The 20462-nt window shown below is 42.9% G+C and overlaps 1 protein-coding gene across 4 annotated transcripts in view; it reads right to left on the bottom strand.

Moving 5' to 3' along the window:
• Positions 1 to 20462, bottom strand: part of Chst8 (carbohydrate sulfotransferase 8) — a 117082-nt gene that overhangs the window by 79693 nt on the left and 16927 nt on the right. For 2 of the 4 annotated variants that reach the window (XM_078032169.1, XM_078032168.1), the window contains exon 2: positions 3068 to 3144. The exons of the other annotated variants lie outside the window; for them this stretch is intronic. The gene's annotated coding sequence lies outside the window, so the exon portion shown is untranslated. The remainder of the gene's footprint in view (positions 1 to 3067; positions 3145 to 20462) is intronic. 4 annotated transcript variants of the gene reach the window in all.

Here is a 20462-nt window from a genome sequence, read left to right on the forward strand (position 1 = left end):
CAGTCACATCTGCTGAGTGTGCCAAGCGCCATGCAGAATGATCCATTTGGAAAGTCTGACGCAGCTGCTTTTCCCCCCAGATGATTAAACTCCTGGTAACCCTCAGCCCATACATGCACCCCTCACCTTTGACAATTTACGTTCAGACCAGAAGAACCCAGTGGTGCAATTTGAATTCATTGGCCTTCAACTTCCCAGCATCGGGAAGATAGCACAGCATCTGGGGGGTTTTGTTTGGTGGTTTTTTTTGATGTTTTGGATTTTTTTTTCTTCTTTTCTTCTTACATAATTAATTATTTCGTTCACAAGGTTGAAGTCTCCGAAAAGAAATATGGCAAAATGCTAGAAGCTGACACTTGGCAGGGAATGACAGAGTATATTTTAAAAATACTTGTAAAGTTTTTTTATTTTCTCCTGTGTTCACACACGGGGACACATGCAACATGGTTGTCTTGAGTTCAGCTTTGCTGGAAAAGGCATGGAAGTCTAATATTATTTTCTAATTCAGCTCATTTACTTCGAAGAAATCTGACTCCAGTCCAGAGACATAATCAATTCTATTGGCTGTCCCCAAGGCTTAAGAAAACAAGATTTTCTCTTTTTTTTTAAAGATATTTTTTAATTGACATATTGTGCGTGTTCATGGGGTACAGCGTGACATTTCAATACATGGATACAATGTGTAATGATCAGACCTGGGTAACTGGCACATCCATTGACTCAGACATTCATCATTTCTTTGTGTTAGGACTCAAAAATTCTCTCCATTAGCTATTTGGAAACAGATAATTAATTGTTGTCATCCATTATTATCTTACTGTGCAACAGAACATTAGAAGTTATTCTTTCTACCCAGATGTACCCCAATACCCTCAGCATTTTCTTAATGATATCTTTTATTTTTTTGTACCAGGGATTGAACCCAGGGGCACTTAACCACTGAGCTACATCCCCAGCCCTTTTTATGTTTTATTTTGAGACAGAATTTTGCTAAGTTGCCCAGAGTCTCGCCAAATTGCTGAGACTGGCAATTGAGTCACTGGGATTATAGGTGTGCACCACCACTCCCGGCAGTGATAGTGCCTTTAACCACATAGCATGTACACCTGGGCACTTGCAGGCGGTCTCCCTCCCACTCATTCATCACAGATAACAGAAAATAGAGGTTTACCCCTCTGCAAAACTTGAAGTTCTCACTAAGTCACATTTGGTGAGACGTTTCTCAAAGAAGTCCTCGGGGCTGCCTTCTGAGTTTCTTGGCCAAATCAAGGTCCAGTTGCCCTCAATGAGGGTTTCGTAGGAATTTCCCAAGAAGGTGAGGATTTCTGTGTTTTAGGATTGTGAGGGCATTTGGGATCCCTGGGAGATGTCCCATTGCTAATTTCTCTCAGGTAAAGCAGAGAAAGAACTTCTCAGAAAGAAACCCAAAATACTTAGGTTTGGGAATCAATTTCACATGATCTCAGTCTAAGGTTATTGAAGTCATGAGGGTGGTGCAGTATCCAGAATTTTCCAGCATCTCCAAAGAAAGTAAGCTCCGGCTTTGCAAGAGACATCCATCCATCCTTGAGAGGTGCTTCAGGCACCATTGTCAGCTTCCCCCAAAAGGGACAAAGAAAGGAAAAGCAAGAGTCCTGATGCTTGTGCCTATTTTTGGATGACCACTGGGAGCCTCGGTGGCCTGCAGCCAGAAGCAGGGGGTGTGGCGGGCCAGGCATCCACCATATTGGTGCTCTAAGATGCAGGCAAGGGTTGGTGTGTCTGTGGGTTTGCCTAGCACACAGAGTCAGGTGCCAGCACAGCATACAGGTGCCCATGGCTGATGGAAATGATCCTACCCTGGAGGCCTTTGGGACTCCTTGTCATAGTGTCAGGACCAACTTCCACGCTTGTAAAGGACAACACTAAAAATGTGACACAAACAAGTTTTCCAAGTCCGTTTTTGAGCTCTACTGTTGTGAATGTAAAAAAAAAAAAAAAAAAACTTTTCCTCAGAGCATGTATTCATCGCCAAACAAAAAAACACTTACATTTATGACACATAATGGGAACTACAGTATAAATGGTAACATAAACACACAAGGACAGTCCAGAATGTACCCAGCACAAGGGCTATAGAACCAAATCTCTTCCTCAAAATTCTGCAGAGCCCTACTTACCAGAAAAATGATGAAAAGCTTTACCTTCTATAGTTTGATTATAAGAACATAATTTTCCATTTTGAACTCCTCCAACAAAACCTCTCCAGTTATTAAATATTCTTTTTCAAGCTTTACAAATCCGCCTTTCCCTCCCCAGAGATTCTGATAGACCGAAGTTCCCCTGATCTGTTTCTCCTCTCCTCCATCTCTGGGGAGAGCTACTGCACTTCTCAACCACCTCTGGGGAGAGAATGTTGAGACAATTCCACTTGTTTTTCCAAAGACTAATTGCTCGAAGGCTACCCTTCCCTGCTCACAAGCCGTGGCACTCACCTCTTTCCACTTCAGACATCTGTGGACCAAGCCCCAACATCCAATATGGCGGAGACTGTGGGTTCTCCCAGCCCAGTGATGAGGAAGGCTGGTAAAGGCTCCCCAAAAGAAAGCAGGATTTTAAGCACCATGCATACAGCACGGAAAACCCAGGGTCCCTGAGCCATCAGCCTCCCTCCCTTGGCAACAGTCACTCAGATGCAGTTTAGTTTAATTCCTTTCCACACCATCTCAGCATGCATGGCCGCCTTCCTGCATGTAATACCAGAAGGGGCAGAGTCATGGGGATGAAGGGACCTCAGAATTGTCCTTTCTCAAGCAGCGACAAGATCGAAAAGCAAATGTCAGGTTTGCTCCCTGACACGTGTGGGGTCATGCCCACTCTTCCCCCACAGGTGCTGTTGTTTTAGGATGATATGAAGCGACTTTAAAAATGGCCCACATTTCTCCCCCGACACAAGAGCATAAATCACTACGTCTTTGGTGCTTTCTTTGTGGTATTGATTTTTTTCCCGAGAATGAAGGCAGATGGTTCCGATATGGCATCATCTAATATTCCCCCAGCTTGATTTATAGATTTCTTTGTGCATTACCTGAACATAAACGAGTCTTGCATTATTTCCTGCACACTTGTCAAATTAAGGTAAGATATTCTTGTTGACCTTTAAGCCTAAAAATAAATAAATAAATAAACGTGTCAGAGACATTTTCCAGCAAGCATTAAAACCCCGAGCTGGGTCCTTGGATGCCAATTAAGAGGATGTAATTATGAAGGGGGATTGTCGTCTGTGGCTGCGGGTAATGATTTAAATTTAGTTTTAATGCGTTCACTCAATGGAGGAAAAGAAAATAAGCTGGTTACGAATCATCTTGTGAAAGAGACGAGAACAACTTGGCACCATTTGTTCCCTAATTTACCAAAACGGGAAGGAGCTGGGGGTGCTTGGCACCCGAGCTTTCCAGAAGGAAAGAACGTTTCTCAGAAGGTGCAGAAGGAAGAGGCACTGGCAGGAACCAAAATAGACACAAGGTGGCCGTTTGCTGTGATGTTACCAAACAGAGCCCGCGCCAGGCAGCGCGCTGGGCTGCGAGAGGGTGTGAATTGGATCTGACTTTGGGCAGCGAGGATTCCGCTCAGGGGCTGCACCAAGCCTTTCCCCCATGCCGTTTCTACCACTGCTCTTCCCGTGGCCAGGCTTAGACCCAGGGAAAGGGTCCCTGAGTAACCGTGCCTGCTGGGACACAAAGGGATGCAACCTCCCAGCACCTATAGTTACTAAAGGGGAGACCATGCTGGCTGCACCCACCTAGGCTAGTGTCAGCGTGTCCAAACCTAGGCACATGCATGTATGTGCACACCCATGCACACACACACACACATGCTTGTGACCACGTCAAGCCTGGCCCACCAGGCTGGCTTTGGCATCCCCAGGGTCCTTTTTAGAAAAAGACCACTTAACAATCAACCTCTAATAAAGTCTGTCTTCAAGTTAAAGATACAAAAGAAATTGCTCGTGTCAAGCCAGCTGCTCCACAGACCCTCCTGTCTCCACTCTGTCCTGGTATCTCTGCTGTCCCTCTCCCCCCTCTCTAAACTCCATCAGTGCCCTCTCCCCTCAAAGCCTCCAACCCCTCCAGCCTCCTGTCCAGGCCCTGTCCCTTCTCACTTCCCGGGACCTTCTTTTCTCTGTTCTTTTCCACGTAACCCTGTTCCCTCTTCCTTCCTGGGCCACTGGGATCTGTCTTCTTCCTTCACACCCTGTGGACTCAGGAGACACCAGGCAGACAGAATTCTCCTCTGGAGACTGGGAGGAGACACTGGAGTCCTCATCTCTTACAGATTGTTCTCTGTAACACCCATTTGCAGGTGTACACACACACACACACACACACACACACACACACGAGCACACGCATATCCTGGAGGGCTTTGGTGGGTGTAGAGGAAAAACACGCTCCTTCTGGGTACCCCAGTCACATGGGGCATGAGGTACTCAGTTTCAGCCACGACTGATCCATCTCCGGCCATGTGACTCAGAGCCATGTGAGCTCATGGGCTCTTCCTGTCCTGCAGCCCAAGTTGCTTCAACGTCAACCCCAGGCCACCTGCTGAGATGTGATCCACCAGAAAGCTGGTGAGGCACAGACCCTGGAGCCGCAGGCCTGCCTTTCAGAATCCAGTGTGGGGATGCCACAGGTCTCTTACCAAACCTGAGGATGGCATTTGTCTGCTCCAGTCTGCCCACATCAGGGGCCTTCCCCTCAAGGGCCTGTTCACTTTCCCAAGCACTTACCAACTTCCCACCATGTGCAAGCTCAGGCCCCCTCCAGCTTGCACAGGTTCTGGGATCCACTGGTGCATCCCAGAGGGCCTGCTGCCCCCTAAAGACCCAGAGGGTACCATTTTGGCACAGCCTTGCTCCTGGGCTCTGGCAGCCCTATCCTCACCCTAGTCCAGCTGGAAGAGTCTCAGGACAGTGCTCAAGAAAAGCCATCCCTCCCACCCGCAGTTTTGCAGGTTCTCAAACAATCCTTTGAACACGACAGTTCTGATTAAACGCCCTTCTGTGACTTAAGATCAATTAAACCAGGGTTGAGCAAACCGTGGGCCCTCCAGGCCAAACCTGACAACTACATATTTCTGTAAATAAAGATTTATTGGAACACGGCCATGCCCATTCATTCTCACAGAGACTGCACTACAGTGGCAGAGCTGAATGGTTTCAGCCAAGACATTTTGGCCCAAAGTCTAAAATATTTACCACCTAGCCCTTTAAGGAAGAACTTGCTGACCTCTGACCTAAACTTTACATACAATTTATTTATAAATTATCCGACAAGTAACCTTTTGGGATGTCCAATAAACTCTGGGTAAGCTGTTCAACAAGGAAGTAAAAATGAAAATTCCAGAAATTCAGAGTGAACAATATAGATTCCCAATGCTATATCCATACACACGCACACAGGAATACACTCTCACAGAGGGGAAAAAAAAACCACTTCAGACATTACAATTAAAGTGAAGATTCTTTTGAAAGTCACCCCAGGTGGATAGAGCACACTCCTGTAATCCCAGCTACTCAGGAGTTTGAGGCAGGAGGATCCCAAGTTCAAGGCCAGCCTGGATAACTTAGTGAGACCTTGTCTCAAAAAATAAAAAGGGCTGGGGATGTAGCTCATTGGTAAAGTGTTCCCTGGGTTCAATACCCATTACCCCCCACCCCCGCCAAAAAAAAGTCACCCCAATTCAGCCCACTCTGCACTTGGGATCATCAGTGGAATTCCTTCCAGACGTCCTTCTAGATATGTATTTACGAATATGTAAATAGAAGATGTTGTGACTTTTGGGGTGTCTGAGTTTTTGTCATAAATGATGCAGATGCAATATTTTCCTACAGTTTGCTTTTTTGACTTAACAACGCCTTTTGGACATCTCTCCTAAGCAGTACAAACAGACCTACCTCATGCTTTCTAACTGTCCGGAATATTCCACGGTGTGGGTGTTGCAGAGATGAATCTCAGTGCACACAGGCATTGGGACTGGTCCCTGTGCTAGCACAACCTTTTTCCTCTAACCCTGTTAAGCTCTCCTTTTCCCCAGGTAAAGGGATCCACTGTCCACAGGTCCCTTTGGAAATTGGCCTGGCAGGTCCCTTGCCCCACGTCCCACGCCCCACGCATTTGGGGACACCCCTTATCCCACTTCCTGCCCACTCTGGGAATCCCTGAATCCTTATCTACAAAATGAGCACCATCAAGGTGTCGCTGCATGACCCTCAGCCTCTCCTAGCATGGTCCCTCAGATCCACGACTCCAAATACCCCATTCAAAGAAGCTATTTGAAAAGAGAATCACTGTGAATATAAATGACTTTCTCAGAAGCTTGACTTTTAAAAAAGGAAGATGGATCTGGCCCTCGCAAATAAAAAACAGATTGAGAAGCTGAGCTTCGTGGAGTGACTTAAACAGGCATTCAGAGTTGGCACCCGCTGGGAACAGTGCGGCAAAAGCGGGTGATCGGAACAGGCAGAGCCTGGAGCCTGGCTCAGCAGCAGCCCTCCCGCCCCTGTTCATCTCCTCCTCCTCCCCTCCTGCCTCCACCGCTCCTCCCTCTCTCCCACCCCTGCACCTTCGTCTCATCCCTTTGTTCCACAGACCCTCTCTGAACACCTACTATGTGGCAGTCTGTGTGCTGTGCAGCACCTGGAGCCCTGCAGAGTTCCCAGTGATACAGTCAGTCCCTGAGCAAGGGACCACGGCACGCAGCCCTGGTCTGCATGAGAGAAGGCCTCAGTGCTAGGATGACATGCGTGGTGAGACCTGAAGGAGGGGTGGGGGCAGGGAGGGTGGGAAGAGCATGCCCAAGAAAGGTCTGGTGGGAAGGATTTGACCAGGAGGGTGAAGCATGTCACTGTGGCTTCGGGTGGAGAACGGGTTGGTGGGGGGAGCTCCTCTGCCCCATGCAATCTGCCCATAAGAGGGGCAGACAAAGAAGCAGGAGCCCCACATACAGCCTGGGCAGGGGCTGTGCAGGCTGCGGGGCAGACCGTGGCTGGGTAGTGGGCACTACCTTTCTTTGAATAGCCCAGCTGCGGATTGTCCCTTGGGCAAAGACAGAGTGGGTCCAGGAGTTACCGAGCTTTGGAGGAGGCCAGGAACAAAGGACCTGGATGAAAAACCCACCAGGCTGCCGAGCAGCTAGATGGCGACACACCTGGTGTTTAAACCTGAGTTCCCCTCGTGGGCTGTTTTCAGGGGTCTGTTGTGAGAACTCTATGAGATAACACAGTAGTGCGCCGGGTCCCATCCTGGGCACTACAGATACCATAGATGACCACACCCTCACATCCAATCAGCAGAAGAACAAATTCCTGTACAATGGTCCCCCTTAACCATGGTCTCCATTTTCCCTGTTCAACCATGTCTGAATAAGCACAATATATAATTAACAATAAAATAGGACAATTATAATAACATCCCCCATCCATGATTTCAGGTGTCCCCAGGCCAACATGTAGCTCTGTGTCCCCAAGTAGAAGGTCAGGGGTGCTAGATACAGTCCTTCCTGACCCAAACGCATGTATGAATGGACCACATTCACCTAGAGAGAGTGGAGAACCGGGCTGAGGGAGGTGGTGAGGCTGAGTCAGGAGGGAAGGAACTTTCATGTTTCCAAAATAGCAGCAGAAGGAAAGGGGCTCTGGGCTAAGGCTGGCAACAAGCACCACTTGTTTAGTTCCTTTCCCTTCCAAATTCCCATTGGAAGGATCAAAGATATAAAAATGGGAGTGAGGGGGTGGGGCCTGCATCCACAGAGGAAAACCAGTGTGTCAGCCAGCTTTCTGTCACTGTGACAAAATAACTGAGATAATCAACTCAAAAAGAGGAAAGATTTAGTTTGACTCCAGTTGCAGAGGTTTCTGTCCACCATCACTTGGCCCCATTGCCTTTAGGCATGTGGTGAAGCAGTACATCATGGCAGAAGCAGGTGGAGAAGGAGGCCTGTACACATCAGGGCAGCCAGGAAGCAAAGAGAGTAATCAGAAAGGGCCAGGGCTCAGTATCTCCTTCAAGGCCACGCCCACAATGACCTCACTTCCTTCCACTAGGCCACACCTCTTAAAGGCTCCACCACCTCCCAATTGCATTCCAAACAAGGGGCCTATCCTTGAACTCATGGGCCTTTAGGGAACATCCCACATCCAAACCCTAGCAGTTGGTTAGGGTGTGGCAGCAAGTCAGACACAGAGAGGAATCCCTGCAAGCCACAGTGTAAATGGCACACGGGGAAAGGCTGGACAGTCTCTCAGAGGTCAAGGAGCCAGGCAGAGCTCATGAAGACTTTGAGGGATGCCAGGAATTATCCCCCTGAGGGATCTGCCATGGACAGGCATGGATACATCTCCCAACACAGCTGCCTGCCAAGTCGACAAAGCCACGGATTGGGGCCAAAGAAGGAGACCTGACAGATCCCCAGTCATCTCAAGGCTTTAACACATTTGAAATGAACAATTTACACGATCAAAATTAAATGAAGAAAATCAAGGATCTGACTACTAAAATCTGGTGTTCCTTCTCACACCTTTGTGTTCAGCAACCAGAATATGGTTTTCTCAATCACTCACAGATTACATAGAAAAATGGGCGTACATTAAGCTAGTGAAAAGAAATCTCAATGGAAATCATTAACTAACCACAATACGATAAAAAATAGACTCTAACGAAAATTAGAGAAAAAAAATGTTGGTTTCAGCATTGTTTTGTTTTTTTTAAAAAATATTTTTTTAGATGTTGAGGAACCTTTATTTTATTCATTTATTTATATGCAGCGCTGAGAATCGAAACCAGTGCCTCACACATCCCAGGCAAGCACTCTACCACTGAACCACAACCCCAGTCCTACAGCATTGTTTTTATTGAAAAACACTAGAAAAGTATACGTTTCCCTTAGTAAAAAAAAAAAAAAGTTTAAATAAATGCTTAAGTGAATAAATCTGAACTCCAGAATCCTATACAATTGTTGAAAAGAATCATCTTGTTCACCTGATAGGGAGGCTCTAGAAAAAGAACAGGGTACTGGCTTAAAAAAAGGGGGGGAGGGGGATAAATTGAGGGGATAATGGCTGATTATGTTCCAGAGTTAAACAAATATAATTTATTTTACTGAAAATATAAACAAAGTACATGGTAGAAATCAATAAAGACACTTATCTTGGTAAAACTCCAGAATACTAAAAACAAAGAAAAATATCTTTAAAATTTTATCAGGAATAAAAGATACTGTAGTTCCCCCTTATTAGCAGAGGATCTCTTCCAGGGCCCCAAGTTTCAGTGCATGCCTGAAACTGATAATACTGAACCCTACTATATACTACATTTTTTCCTGCACATACATACCTACCACAAAATTTAATATATAAATTAGGCATAGCAAGAGATTGAAAATAATAATTAACAACAAAATAGGACAATTATAATAACACCCTGTAACAGAATTGTAATCATCACTAGAGTTGTGCTTTAGGGCCATCATTAAATAAAATAAGGGTTACTTTGAACACAAGCACTGTGATACTACAATAGTCAATCTGATGGCTACTACGTGACTAACAGGCAAGTAGCATATACAGCTTGGATACACTGGACAAAAGGAAGAGTCACATTTCAGGTGGGGCAGGCAGAACTGTACGAGATTTTATCATGCTGCTCAACAGTGTGTAACTTAAAACTTAGGAATTGTTTACTCCTAGAATTTTCCATTTAATATTTAATATTTTCAAATTGTACTTTACCATAGGTAACTGCAACAAAGGAAAAGATAACAAGGTTAGGGGAGACTACTATACCTACCAATAGTTAGACTGACAGCAGACATCTTATGTATCAAGAGATGCCAAGAAGACAATGCAGTAAGGCAATTTTTTTTCCTGGTACTGGAATTGAACCCAGGAGCACTCTCCCACTGAGCTACACCCCCAGCCCTTTTTATTTTTTATTTGAGACAGGGTCTCACTAAATTTCCCAGGTTGTCCTTGAACTTGTGATCCTCCTGCCTCAGCCTTTCAAGTAGCTGGGGTTACAGGCATGCATCACAGTGACCAGCAGTAAAAATGTATTTTTAAAGTGCAGTATTGAATCCTATTTAATTATTTAAGAATAAGAGCAAAATAAAGACATTCTTAGACATCCAAAACTTAGTTTGTCACCTAAATTGAAAGAATGACTAACAGATATGTTTCAGCACAAAGGAAAAATGAACCCAGAGAGAAGGAGGAAGATTTGCAAAACAGAACGTTAATACAATTCATTAGTAAATTTAATTCACTACAACTGTAACTGTTAATTCTATTTTGTATCCTAGTGGAAAAAATTCTCAACTATCACAATAAAGCATAGGGAAGAATGCTCACTCAGTGCATATTGTGCTGTGTGAAGGTCCTTGCCTGTTTGGGTGGGGAACAGATAACTTTATACTTGCTAAAAAATTTATAGTTAAATCACAGGTTAACATTTTAAGGGTACTAAATCAAATGATAGAAACAATCTATAGCTTTCAAACCAAAAGAGGGGGAAAAAGGAAGAATATTGCATTAATTGAACAAGAAAGAAGTGTGATAAACAGAAACAACAATTAAGGAGATAAAAATACAAATGGTCAGCAAATATATGAAAAAATGTTCATCATCCCTAGCAATTAGAGAAATGCAGAATGGCAGTTATCAAGAATACAAGTAACAATAAATGTTGACGAGGATGTGGGGAAAAAGGTACACTCATACATTGCTGGTGGGACTGCAAGTTGGTGCAGCCAATCTGGAAAGCAGTATGGAGATTCCTCAGAAAAGTTGGAATGGACCTACCATTTGCCCCATTACCCACTCCTCAATATATACCAAAGGACTTAAAAGAACTTAAAATCAGCATACCACAGTGATGCAGCCACATCAGTGATTATAGCAGCTCAATTCACAATAGCCAAGGTATGGAACCTGCCCTTTGACAGATGAATGGATAAAGAAAATCATACACACACACACACACACACACACACACACACACACACACACACACACATATATATAAATTGGAATATTACTCAGCTATAAAGAAGAATGAAATTATGGCATTTGTCAGTAAATGGATGGAACTGGAGACAATCATGCTAAGTGAAATAAGCCAATCCCAAAAAACCAAGGGCTGAATTTTTTCTCTGATATGTGGATGCTAACACACAATAAGTGGTGTGTGTGGGAGAATAGAATTCATTGGATTAGACCAAGGGGAATGAGGGGAAAGAAGGGGGATAGGAACAGGAAAGACAGTAGAATGAATCGGACACAACTTTCCTACGTTCAAATATGAATATACAACCATCGGAACGCCACATGAACAACCACAAGAATGGGTAGTTATACCCGACGTATGCATGATAGGTCAAAATACACTCTACTGTTATGTATATCTAAAAAGAATAAATAAAATAAGAAACAGGTTTACACACGCACAGCCTCCACTGTTGGTCATGCACCAAGAGACGAAGATCATATTCTGGGTGGAAAACTCTAAAAAAGCAACACAGCCGGAAAATGGACAGGAAGTGAGATATCAGGAAGTAGTAACCCAAGAAAAGCTGACACCAATGTTGCATAAAATTGAACTCAAGGAAAACATCATTAAGAGGGTTAAAGAAGAGGCGCGATAGGAAATGCAAACAACAATCTAAAAAGAAAGTGTAACCATTAGGAACTTTAGGCCTCTAGCAACAGAGCCTCAAAAGATACAAAGCAAAACGTGGCAATCTGAAGATGGAGAGGAAAAAGCCTGTTCTGTGCTCATGACACAGGTTGTTATTCCTGTGACCCAGAAAAGTGTGGGTCTTTCTCCCCAACAGGAAGCAATTACTTCTGCAGCAGACACCAACCCGGTGTCCTCTAATTTGATTCAATTCTTAGGCTGTCTACCTGGAGATAGCATCAGATCTCACAGCTTGAGGGCTCAGTCCCCAGAGCCACCCACCTCCGCATCAGATGACAGTCAATAAGGCCCAGGTTGGTTTCCCTGTGCTTTGGACTCATCAGTCACAAATCAAGGTGCCCACAACCCCGTTCTTTGTTTCAATGAAGTGGCTGAAGCAGCTCACAGGACTTGGGGGAACCCTTACTTACATGGACGGGTTTATTCCTGGTAAAGGATGTTACCAATGATACCAATGAAGAGATGCCTAGGGCAAGGAATAGGAAAGAGGTAGAGAGCGTCAACCCTCCCTGGGCATGCTACCCCTCAGGAACCTGCTCGGCTCTCTGGATGCTCTCTGAAACTCTTGTTATTTTGCATTTTTTAGAGCTACACGCTACACTGGCATGATTTAAGGAAGCATGAATAATAGTGTAGATATGTGACCGGACAGAAGGAATGTGACCTAATGCTAACAGACTGGGTGGGGAGACCCAGCCAGGCCTCTCTGCTCAGAGTCTTTTTGGCTTCTCTGGGCAGCCTGCCTTCCTCTCAGATAGGAGGCAGGACCTCTTCTGAAATGGAGGTCTGATGACAAGGGAGGTCAGAGAATGTCTTTATGACCAGCAAAAAAAATCAGAGGAGATAATAGAGTCTTTGACCTGCCCTGGGAAAGAGAAATTGTTTCCATGGCCTGCCCAAGCTATGAGCCAGGAATTGCAGATGAAAACCCAAATATCATAATATCCCAGACCATCACAGGGAAAATTAACAAATCCACTACCACAGTGGAAAATTTTCACAGGTTTCAGCCAGGAGCAGGCAAAGATCGAGAATTTAAAAAAAAAAAAAAAAATTTAACAAGAATACAGATTTGAAAAGCACAATATCAACATTCATTTTATATGTCCATATGAGTATATGCATACATAATGTATAAAATGCATGGAAATTATATATATATATATATATATTCCTATAACCAGCAAATAGGAAAAAATACATATTTTCTAGTATATGTAGAACATTTATAAAAAATGACCACACACCACATGACAGGTTATAATATATTGCAAAGAACTAATACACTATATATCACATTCTCTGGCTACAATACACTTAAATTTATGGACAAATAAACTCCATATTTTATACATTCTAAGATGTACTTTATTTTTTAACATCATCTGGAAACCAGGATGCTTCGAACAATTGATGAGATGTTGAGTTTAAGTAGCAATGTTTTTTTTTTTTTCCTTTTTAGTGACACCTAAAATAATGGAATGCATTACAATCAGCAGCATTTTAGATTTCATGAAAGTAAGGCAGTGTTTTTTTTTTTTTTTAATGTACAGGATATGTTGCTATCTAGCTAGAAATTAATAATAAAAGGAAAATGCTCTAAAGTACACTCCTGAATAGCTCTCTTGTATCAAAGAAGAATATAAAAATGTCAATTTTAAACTATGAAAAATTATAATGACAATTTATGCATATCAAAATTTATGGAATACAGCCAGGACTAGGCTCAGAGGAAACTGTGAGTTTAAGTGTTTCGTTCTTAAAGAAAAAAAAAAAAAAGACAATAAATGACCTGGACATTGAACTTTATAAACTCGAAAAACGAGGAAGAAAATAAGTCTTGATGGATATTAAAGATAATCAGAAGTGCCAATTTTTAAAATAGCTCAATAGTAACTCAAATAAATTCAACAGCTGTTTTTAAGAATAGGCCAATAAAATAGACCCATCTCTGGTAAAGTCTAATCGGAAAAGAAAGAAAAATGTTAATGAGAAACAGATGCCAAAAAAGTCATTAAAATGGAGGAATCCCACTTAGGACTCTAGGCTAATAAATTTTAAAATCTTGATTAAATATATGAGAGTCCAGGGAAGCAAAAATGATACAAACTGATTTAAGAAGTAGAAAAGTTGAATAGAAAACAATTATGCCCCCCTCCCCGGCAAAAAAAGCACTGTCCTCAATTTCAAGCCTTTAAGTAACACAAAATATTCCATGCTATTTAAAATATTCTAGAGGATAAGAAAGGAAGAAAAAAAACTACTTAATTTTTATGAATAACTCATAACCCTGGTACTAAAACCTGTCAAAAATGAAAGAAAAATAAAATCACTGACTAATCTTGCTTGTCACTATAGATGCGAAAATCCTCAATAAAAAAAATCATGGCACACAGCTCTCATTGTCACCACCACCCCCAGTCCCTAACTGATGCATTTCTACGCTGGTACAATAGAATATAAAATAATTAAATATATGTGGTTGAGCTTGAAAGAGAGCAAAGGAAATCCTCAAGATTTCTTCATAGGAGAAGGAAGATGAAGAGGAGGAGGAGGAAGAGAAGAAGAAGAAGAATTAGATGCAAGAATTAGAGCAATAAACTGTTAACTGGGTGTGTCAGGAGTCCTGAGTGACAAGATGATAAAACCTCAGAGGTCAGATATCTTGGGCCCTTAGGGCCCACAAAGGGAGAAGAGATGCAGCCTGATTCCTTGTAAGAGGAGGAACCGGAACTGAGCTCTTACACAAAGCTCAATTTCTACTGAGGGAAAGTAAAAAGATATCCTGGGGGAGAAGGGATTCTCCAAGAAAAGAGTCTGCACCAGTCCCAAGCCTGCATCATAGCTGTGGAATCCAAATTTATACTACCTCTGTGGTGCTAGAATCCCCAAATAAAGAGATAATGGGAAAAACAGGTCCCAAACCGATGTCTTCATGGGAGCTCCCAGCAGAAACAATTTCTAAAATGTTCTGAAACAACACTTTGACAGCCCAGGAAGCACAGGACTCTCATAAAAAAAATCATCGATCTTAAATTAGTTTGGATAATTTTTGCTTCCCCAGAATATTATATAGAAACTATAACCCACCAAAGGAAATGATTCATCATGAGGGAAAAATCAGCTGAGGCACTAACAGGAAGGCTAGAACCTGAGATAAAGGCAAAACCTGATTTATGTCAATTTACTTATGGTCTATATTAACATTGATGTTTTAAATTTTAAGTGAGGAAAAGAAAGAACAAAAGCAATAAGGAAAGAATTGGAAACTACAAAAGCAAGCATGAAAGATTTTGGAGATCTCCATGGAATTTCTAGAAATGAAAACCACAGTGACTGAAACGAAAAACACATTTCTAGAGTGTAGGAAGAGATTAATTAGTAAACTAGGAGATGTAGGGATTCGGGAGATGAAACTGACATAATCACCCAGAAGGTCCAAATTAATGTGATTAATCATGGCAACTCTGACAGAAATGCATCCTCAGAAGCTAAAGTGGAATCAGGGTGCATTTCAAATACTTTACAATAACCACCTTTAGGCAAATGTGTCAATGTCTGCACGAGGACTCTGGTACATTCCATGATACAATAAGAACTAAGGCTTACATAAAGCTGACCATGTGCCTGGAGTTATTTTAAGTACTTCACATATATTAACTCATTTATTTCTCACAATCAATTAAGACTTTGGTAATAGCCCCAATATATAGGCAAGCAAACAGAGGAACAGAAAGTTGAAGTTATTTCCCCTAGCTTTTAAGCATTGGAGGGGAAGTCAAAGCCAAGTGGATATCTCTGGAGCCCGTGTTCTTAACCACCATGCTACACTGCCCTTTAAAAAAGGGACTGGGATTTTCAAAGAGCAGGTGAAAATAACTTGAAGAGATGATGACTGAAAAAAAAAATTGCCAGACCTAAGAAAGCCACTAACTCTAAGGCTAAATAAGTGCTTCAACTTACAAGAAGGAATTATATACCTAGATCTAGCTCAATAAAGGTGAGGAATATCAAAACAAGAAAAGTCACAAAAACACCCTTAGAGAAAGACATTATTTGCAAAGGATTGAATACCAGAAAATATGCAAAAGGTCTTCAAAGGGCTAAAAAAAATAATGACTACCAAAGAAAAAGGGAATAACTCCTCAGGAAGATACAATAATCTTGAAATATCATGTGCCTAATAACATCACTTTACAAAAATACAGAGTCAAAGTTGAAAAGTTACAAAGACAAATTCAAAACCACATTGGGAGATGTTTTTTTTTAACACATCTCACTCTAATGCTGATTTTAAAGAAAAAAAAAAACAGCCCAAAAAATTAAAGAGCCTGTTGTGGTGACACATACTTGTAATCCCAGCTAATTGAGAAGCTGAAGCAAGAGGCTCCCAAGTTCAAGGTCAGACTGGGCAAATTAGTGAGATCCTATCTCAAAAAATAATAATAATTTTTTTAAAGGTAGGGGATATGGCTCAGTGATAGAGTGCTTATCTAGCATGTGGGGCCTTAGGTTCAATCCCTAGTATTGCAAGTAAGTAAATAAACAAAAATACAGAAGATGCAAACAATACGATTAACAAGGCTAAGTTAAAGAATGTATACAGATACAGATATAATCTAACAAGTAATGCATTCTTTCAGACATAATGAAACAAAAATGACCATATCCTAACCAGGACCCAAAGCAATTCTCAACTAAAGTTAAACAATCAATATCATGCAAACCACAGTCTGATTTCAACACAATGAAATTGGAAATTGATTTTTTCAAAAGCAGAAAAGAAAAAAATTGCCCTTGAAATGGATGAGTCTAAATAATTCATGAGTCAAAGAATCACAAGGAAATTATGAAACTTATGGCTGTTGAACAAGCAGTATAATAAAATAATTATGTATACCAACAAATTAAGAATTAATTTAGAAACGCATTAAAAATGGCCCAATATTCAAATATCTACTAATACAATTAATTGCATCAATAGATCTAAATAGAAAAACTATGTTTATCTCCACAGATTAAAATACATGGAGGGGGGTCCTTGATGATTTATAAACATTATTAATATAAAATACATTTTTAAAATTTAAAAAAATCTTATTCTGTAAACAACATCATGATTAATGGCAAAATATAGAACAAGAGAGGCCCACTACTACTCAACATTGTCCTGAGAATACTTGCCAATACTAGAAATAAAAATTAAATAAAAAGTATAACTGTATAAAAAAGCAGAATAAAGCAAATCACGATCATATTGTGTCTAAGAAGGCAAGACACGACCATATTGTGTCTAAGAAGGCAAGACCTTCTAAATTGGACTATAACAAAATTTAAAACTTTTGTGCTATAAAAGATACTATCAAGAGGGGCTGGGGATATAGCTCAGTTGATAGAGAGCTTGCCTCGCATGCACAAGGCCCTGGGTTCAATCCCCAGCACCACAGTGGTGCACACCTATAATCCCAGGGACTCCAGAGGCTGAGGCAGGAGGACCAAAAGTTCAAAGCCAGCCTCAGCAACTTAGTGAGGCCCTAAGCAACTCTTAAAAAAAGTGAAAGCCTGTCTCTAAATAAATTACCAAAAAAGGTCTAGGGATGTGGCTCAGTGGTTAAGTGCCCCTCAGTTCAATTCCTAATATAATAATAATAATAACAACAATAACAACTCACAAAATTGGGTAAAATATTTGCAATTCATATATCTAATAAGTAATTTGCATCCAGAATACATAAAGAATTTTTACAACTACTTAATTTAAAAATTCAACAACCCAATTAATTATAGGCAAAGAATCTAACCAGACATTCTCAAAGATATACAAGTAGCCAATAAGCACATGAAAGTATGTTTGACATCATTAGTCATTAGAGAAATGCAAATCAAAATTACAATGAGATACTACTTCACCCCCACCAGGACAACTGTAAGAAAAAAAAGGGCAGATAACAAGCATTAACAAGGAGGTGGAGAAACTGGAACCCTCACACATTACTGGTGGCAATGTCAAATGGTGCAGCCACTTTGGAAAACAGTTGGTGATTCTTCTAGGCATACATTTATCAAATGACCCAGCAACTCCACTCCTAGGCATATACCAAGAAAAACCAAAAGATATATCCACAATAACACGTGTCGATGACTGAGTACACAGAAGTTTAGTTAATAATAGCCAAAAGATAAAAACCCAAATATCCATCAACAGATGAATGGACAAATTAATGAATGTGATCCAATCAAACCATGGGATTGTGTTCAGCTATAAAAAGAAATGAAGTATTACAACAAAGACGAACCTTGAAACCATTATGCTGAATGGTGGAGGGGTGGACAGGGAAAAAAAAAAAACCCACATATTGTAGGATTCAGTTCATAGGAACCGTACAGAACAGGCAAGTTTGTAGAGACAGGTAGTAGGCTAGTGGTTGTCGAGGAGTGGACAGGTAGGAGCAGGGAGAGACTGTGGATAGTGGGCTTTCTTTTGGGGGTGATGAAGATGTTCTGGCATGGGGGGGGGGGTTGTGCATTGTGCAACTCTGTGAACATACTGAAAGCCAGTGGGTCAATGGTATGACAGTGGTTCTGTCTCAATAGAGCTGTTGACCCAGAGAGCTCAGATCCCAAGCACCACCTTGGCACCCACGATTCTGCATTTATACATTTACCATAGATCAACTGTCCACGCTCCTGCCTGGAGCCAGTCCCTCCACCTCCTCCAGCTCCAGTGCTCTCCAACTCTCTGGAAGACTTGGCTTGGGCAATGCTCCTCCTCCTTCCTGTTTTCCACCTTCAATTTGGTCAGGGTCATTAACATACGGATGTGCTAAAACAAACAAAGGAAACCTCTCAACCCCACCCCTTCTCTCCACCTCAAGTCATCCATATTCACATTCTACATTCTCCTCCCATTCGCTCACGGAAATAAGACCTCAGGGCCCACCCCTCCACCCAACCTGCTCTGGCCTTGAGCGCGTTGCTGAAGCCATTGGTGAAGCCCTGGTCCTCATCCTGTCTCCCCTGCTGCCGGCGGTGGACAGAAGTGACCACTCAGCCCTCCACGATGCACTGTCCTCCTTGTCTTCCAGGACATGAACTCTCCTGGCTTCTTCTGGCCTCTCTGGTCACTGGTCTTGAACTTTTCTTTTTTTGGTGGTGGGGGTGGTGGGGGTCGCTTCTTACTGCCCTGACTTCTCTTCTGTCCTTCCCTTTCCTATCAAGTCTTTTAGCTTTAAAAACCATCTCCACGTTGAAGACTCCAAACTTAGACCTGAGGGTTACCTCCTCTCCCCAGCTTCACACTTAATGTATCCCCCAGATGCTCGGCATGTCATTGGCCATCAATCGGGCATCTCCGATACTGGCTGTCCTTAACCACACTCCTAGTCACAGCCCTCCAGCTGAACTTCCCCTCTCTGGTGTGGGTGACTCCATCCTTCTAGATGCGCAGACCCTGGGTCTTCTTTGCCTCGCCCCCCACCCCCCATCTAACCCATCAGGAAGTTTCACGGGCTCTACTTCTAACAGACCTGGAATTCAGCCCACTCCCTCACCCCCACTGCCACCACGTTGTCCCAGGCTGTTGTGGCCGCCTGCCAGCCTCCTTGGCCCCTCAAGGCAGCAGTGGGAGAGGTCCTCTCCAGCTGGGTTTCAACCATAGCGCTTCAATGTCCAATCCCTGCACTTGCTCCCCAGCTCACTCAGACCAAAGTCCAATTCCTTACCCTCCCCCACAAGGCCCCGTCCTCTGCCCTCTGCCTTTCTCCCTCCCCCACTGGCCTCAGCTCTGCTGTCCTCTCGGTTTCTCGACTTTGGCACTATCAACATTTGAACCTGGGCAATGCTTTGCTTGGGGGCGGGGGGGGGGCTATCTGTGCACTGGAGGATGTTCTGCAATAGCATCCATTACATGCCTCTAGCCACTGGATGCCAGGAACACCCCCTCAAGTCAGGACAACCAAAAATCTCTCCAGACACTACCAGATTCCCCCTGAAGGGCACAATCACCCCAGGGTGGGAACCACTGGCCGAGGTCATCTGTACGCTCTCACATCCTTCACATTTCACTTTTATTTGAGTGTCACCCTGACCATCTGTATTAGTCCATTTTTTTGTGGCTATACCAAAATACCTGAGACCGGGTATTTTATAAAGAAAAGAGGTTTATTCAGCTCGGTTTGGGAAGCTAAAAGTCCAAGATTGAGCCACCCCATCTGTTTGGCCTCTGCTGAAGGCAAGAACATTCAGTTTAATCACAATGCGGTGGGTGGCATCTCAGTGGAAGTCAGTATGAGAAGGGAGGTGGACTCTAATGGTCAGGAGAGAAGCCAGAGAGACCAGGGTCCACGCTTGCTCTGTTTATAACTCACTCTCTCAGGCACTTAACCAGGCCCACGGAGAACTATATTAATCCAAGGACAGAGCCCCTGATGCATGACTACCTTCCCGCTGGCCTGCCTCTGGAAGGTTCCATCAGCTCTCACATCATCTTGGGGACCAAGGGTCCAGAACATGAACCTTGGGGGGACTCACTCAAACCACACCAAAACGTAACACCACCCTCAGAGTTCTTTGGCCCGTCCTCCCCTCCCCTCCCCATACTTCTAATCTCTACCCTGTTTGGCTTTTCCAAGCAACTCCCCTGCTCTGAGACTACATGGCTTCTTAGTCCACTTAGAATCCATTGTCTGTTCCTGTGCTAAAAGGCCAGCACCACAGAGGCTGGGATTCCCCCTT

Source organism: Ictidomys tridecemlineatus, chromosome 15 (assembly GCF_052094955.1).
Source record: "Ictidomys tridecemlineatus isolate mIctTri1 chromosome 15, mIctTri1.hap1, whole genome shotgun sequence".
NCBI lineage: Eukaryota > Metazoa > Chordata > Mammalia > Rodentia > Sciuridae > Ictidomys > Ictidomys tridecemlineatus.